Source organism: Malus domestica, chromosome 17 (genome assembly GCF_042453785.1).
Source record: "Malus domestica chromosome 17, GDT2T_hap1".
In the NCBI taxonomy this organism is placed as follows: Eukaryota; Viridiplantae; Streptophyta; class Magnoliopsida; order Rosales; family Rosaceae; genus Malus; species Malus domestica.
Genome location: NC_091677.1, coordinates 17,449,299 through 17,454,431, shown reverse-complemented (window position 1 = coordinate 17,454,431; position 5,133 = coordinate 17,449,299). Strand labels below are relative to the sequence as shown.

At 37.5% G+C, this 5,133-nt stretch overlaps 1 long non-coding RNA gene across 1 annotated transcript; it reads left to right on the top strand.

The window, feature by feature from the left end:
- The first annotated feature begins 999 nt into the window (after positions 1-999).
- On the top strand, positions 1,000-4,585 carry LOC114822676 (uncharacterized). The gene is made up of 4 exons (XR_011578231.1): positions 1,000-1,300; positions 3,865-3,975; positions 4,056-4,167; positions 4,272-4,585. It is a non-coding gene; the product is annotated as an uncharacterized lncRNA (long non-coding RNA).
- Positions 4,586-5,133: the final 548 nt, after the last annotated feature.

The following is a 5,133-nucleotide window of genomic DNA, read 5'->3' as shown; positions in this document are numbered from 1 at the left end:
TTCGTTGGGAACCCAGCGAGCAACGGCAGACGCTCCAGGCCTGAGAACCAAAACCCGATGCCAACCTGGTCACTGTCACGATGACTTGCAGTCATCGTTAAACACGGCTGGATTTCGAAATCCCCGATTTTGAATCTAGGGTTTTTTGGGTGTGAACGTCAAGAATACTTCTTCTCCGCCACACTTTCGAGGTTCAAAATCGAACCATGAACTTGCACCGAGGTCCCCATCACAAAACATGGCCGCCAGAAGCGGCGGCCCCGATCTTCTTCTCCGGCGACCACACCCATCATTGGTTGGGATGTCTTTGGACACCCATGGCCCTTAGGGCCTATTCTTGACCTCGGCCCAACAACACAAGTAAAAGAGCTTTTTTTTCCTAAGCTCACCTGCAGCAGCCAAACGTTGCTGACTTGGCCCGTGCGACCAGCCCACTTGGATTACGGTGTCCCCTACACCACGAAGCACACAATCACAGCCTCGTGTGACTATGGTGCTCCCATGTGTTGCGATGCACTGGATCGCATCTCTCTGTTCCCGTGTGCTACGAAGATGTGAAGCATAAGATCAGCCCCGTGACCTCATGTCGTCTGCCCCAGTTTAGGCCTGCTTTCAGCAAAGCCTAGAAGGCCTACTGCCTTTTATGCCTTAACCCACATTCTGACCAGCCTAGATTTGGGCATGGACCCCACGTCAACTTTGGTCCATCATTTGGGCCACCGAGCTTCAATTGCCTATTTTTTTAGGCCTTATGAGTTTTATAATTTTTTCACCCAAACTTTAATTTTGGCCCGAAGTCCAAATAATTTTAATCATAGGCCCCAATGACCTATTTGCATATATCTATTGCATATATATATATATATATATATATATATATATATATATATATATATATATATATATATATATAGGCCTGGCATTTTTAACCCAACCCGTTAACCCGACCCGACCCGTTAAAATTAGTATTCGGGTGGGTGGTTAACGGGTCGGGTAGTTAACGGGTCAACCCGTTAATCACCCGTTACATAACGGGTCAGTTTGGGTGAACCCGCGAAACCCGTTAACCACCCGTTAAGACCCGTTAGTAAGGATTTTTGTGTAATTTCAATAGCCCTAATTCAAAACCTCAGGACCTCAGCCGTCAGCCCTCACGTTCCTCACCTCTCTTGCTGCCCTCACACGCCATTGCTCTCTGAGACTGAGATTGCTGTGCAGCCTGTGCTCCTTCCTTCTAGCTCCGGTTATCTCCCTCATTTTCTTTTCTCAAAAACTTTACTGAACTCCACCACTCTCTCTGGTAAGCTCCGATTTCCTTCCACCTCTTCTTTCATTTCGATTACTTTTCGTTTCTGCAAATTAGATTTTTGGTTGTGTTTTGGATAATGGGTTTTGCGTTTTGTTCATGGGTTTTGTACAGAGTATTGATTTAGTGTACAGAGTATTGATTTAGACCCTTATGTTGATTTCTTGGAATCTGTTTGGGTTGGTAGGAAGAGATTCAACTCTGGGGTTTTTTTAATTTTGAGTGGAGATTGAAAACCCAGAAATCAAAATTTGGACTTTTTACGAATTTTGATTCGAATCTTCTGATTTGTATTGTCTTAGAAAAACCCATTAATCTGAATACAAGCTTTTTACTTTGTATGCTGTCTCTCTCTAAATCTGGAATTTCTATAATCTTTGGTATGCATCTTCTTATTTACTAGGTCCAATTTGTGGGTATGACTTTCCCATTTGTGGTTGATCTAACATGACATAAAAGTTGAACGCTTACTCTCTATTAAAAAGATATCTTCATGTAACAGTCCTGGTAGACCTCCATTCATTTCCATCAAGCCTCAACAATCTTATAAATCACCTTCTTTGAACTAGTTAAAGTCTATAATGCATACCTGAAGAACTTTGGAAATATACAGATGTGAATTGTGGATGCATATCTAATAATGCTAAACCATAGTGTATAACACACATAAATGCCGCTGCAATGGTTGATACTCATAATTATTGGTTTTTTGGTATGTATCATATATACCATATAGTGATATGGGTGATATCACCCGTATGTCATCAGATGGTTGTAGGAGGTGTCTTAATGACATCTCTAGGATAGTGTTTGATATCCTAGACGTTATGATATTTGTTATAGGTGAGAGATTTACGAGGTGCATAAGCACCAATGCCACGACATACTAGGTTTTATTATGTGTAGTGGCTAAAATCACCATCTGCAGTGTTCTAGGTTCATGTTGTCTAACCCTTGGAATAAACATACTCTCTCTAGGAGTGAGTCTTCCGTTCTTTTTTTTTTTGTGTTACTCTGATCACCATCCCAATCATGTATGATTATGGATGTATAACAGTGACCCTATTCTCTAGATTTGAGAATATGTGGCTTATATTTATTTCACAAGATCAAGTTGTTCCGGAGTTTTCCCCTTTTTATGTATCCAGCTTTTGAAGGTTACAAAAAGTGGAGAAGAGATGGGGTTGGAAGTAAAGGTGGGTCGGAGTGCTTTTATAAATTCTTCGTGGTAATTTGACTATAAGCTAGTGGGAAAGTAGTTATTCTGCTCATATTCCACTTCCTAAATGTGGAAGTTATGAGACACAAATTCTAAGCAGTAAGTTGACTATAAGCTATTGGGGAAGTAGTTATTCTGCTTATATTCCAATTTTCTACATATGACAGTTATGACTAGTGGATTTCAGATTTGTCAGACTCTTGACTCATTTGATACATTAGATCTTTCATAGGAGCTTACTTTTTGCATTTTTAGTTACTTTTTGCATGTTTGTATCAGTATTGGATAGTATGAGTATTTCTGTATGACTAAGTTTTCAAAGCCAATCCATACATGAACGAGGCTCTTTTGTTTTAGTATACTGAAACTTGAGGAAATCAAGTGCATGTTTTACTGTATTTCTAGCAGCAGTTATGTGCATGATTCGTTTAGTTTATGAAAGTCTTTAACATAGCTCTATGTTCCAAGTTGTAAGACCTTTTGGGATTGTTTGGTGTCTAGGATTGAATTGGAATGGATAAGTCATAAAATTCAAGGTATATTGAAGGTAATGGTGCATGCTTTTTCATTTTTAGGGGATTAGAAGTGGAAGATTAGACATGAAGGGAACTTGACCCTCCTCGTCCTATCATTTGGGGGGATTGGATCTTTCTTCTACTTTTTGGTTGGACACAATTTTTCAGTATCTGCCTTCAAAATATATTGAATATAGTGAAATATTTAATCCTAGACACCGAACGAATCCTTTGTGCTTTTTTTTTCCTTTCTTTCCAGTTTGAATTTAAGGCACGGTTTGGAAATTTGGAATTAAAAGTTCATAAATTTGAATTTAGTGCTTGTTAGTTATAGAACATTAGTTTGAATGCAATTACCGTTTGGTGCTTGTTGGTTCATTTTTCTGCTATATTTTAGACTTTTAGGAATTTAAATTCTAAGCATTTTCTCGTTCCTTTTATGTCAACAGATTTAACAAGTGCTTTTGGTGTTGTTTAAACACTTTTTGGAGGATTCCTTTTCGTCTTTGTGTGTATAGAGTTGGTGAATAATGATGCCATTATACGGATACATGGATTCAAACCCCTACCAAAGAAACCAAACTTTCTCTTTCCCTCAGTATCATAATCCTTAGGAACTCATTTGTCATGGTTTTTTAATCCTCAAGATGGGTCAACTTTAGTTGAAAAAAATGAATTAAATTTATATCTTGAAGAAAAGAGACTCGATAGAAAACAAGAGTTGGATATTCTTTCATGGTGGAAACTGGAGCAATTTCGTTATCCCGTACTTTCTCGTATGGCTTCTGATGTGTTAACAATTCCTATCTCAATCGTTGCCTCAGAATCAGCATTTAGTATTAGTGGTAGGGTGCTTGATCAATATCGAAGTTCTTTGTTGCCTGAAACTGTTCAAGCCTTGCTATGTACTAGAGATTGGCTTTTTGGCAAAGAAGGTAAATTTCATATTTCTTTGTTTTTTTTTTGCTTATATAATAGGTTATAATTGTTTTTCCTTTTTTCTTTTTATGTTTAGCTTTAGCGAAAGAAGGTGCTGACTTGGAAGAACTTACTGAAGAAATTTTTGACATGAGCCTTAATGAAAACTCGGGACAATGCTCCAGTAATATTAGTCTTGATTAAACATGGTATGTATTTTAACTTGTTCTTTTAAAGATATTTTTCTACTTAATCTGCATGTAATACTAGCTGAGAGATATTTTTCTACTTAATCTGCATGTAATACATAAAGGTGAATGTTGAAGGCAAAAAAGCAGCAGAGGATGCAATACAAGAAGGTTGGCAAAAAAGCAGTAGAGGATGCAATGCAATAAGACGAAAGAGAGCTAATTGAAAAACTTTTGTTTGGAACAAAGTGATACATGTGATGAAGAACAAAGTTTACGTATTGCTTGATGTGATTTCATATTTACTTATATACAAAACTTTAGTATACGTTACAAATTAATTGATGTGTAAAACGTAAATTACATTGAGTTATATCAAACAATGAGTTAGTTGTAATTCGATATCAAACTTGCAATAAACGAGAATCAAATTTAAAAACTTTCTACTTTCGAAAATAAATATCACTGGACGGTAGCCGGATTAATGCTTTTGATTTAATTGCACAAAATGAGGAGCCAAACCAAACCGTCCATCACATTCTTGTTTCCCATCTCTTCCACCAAAACACGCTTCTTTAGCACTCGTCTCCTCTCTCTCTCTCCTCTCTTTCTCTCTCTTTTTTGTCACATAGGTTGTAATTGATTTGGATGAAATGTGAAAAAAAAAAAAAAAAAAAAAAAACATGAAACGGGTGAAACGGGTGAAACGGGTGACCCGTTAGCTTAACGGGTCGGGTTTGGGTGACCCGTTAAATTAACGGGTCGGGTTCAACCCGACCCGAACCCAATAAACCCGACCCGTTTACAGGCCTACATATATATATATATATATATATATATATATATTATGTTTGCGCAGGAACCTATGAACTTGAAGTTCTTAAATCTTTCAAAACTCGAAGTTTTCGAAATATGCCTTTTGAAAACCCTGAAGTTTTCTTAAAACATCACCCATGAAAACCCAAAGCTTTATGTAAATTTGAACCA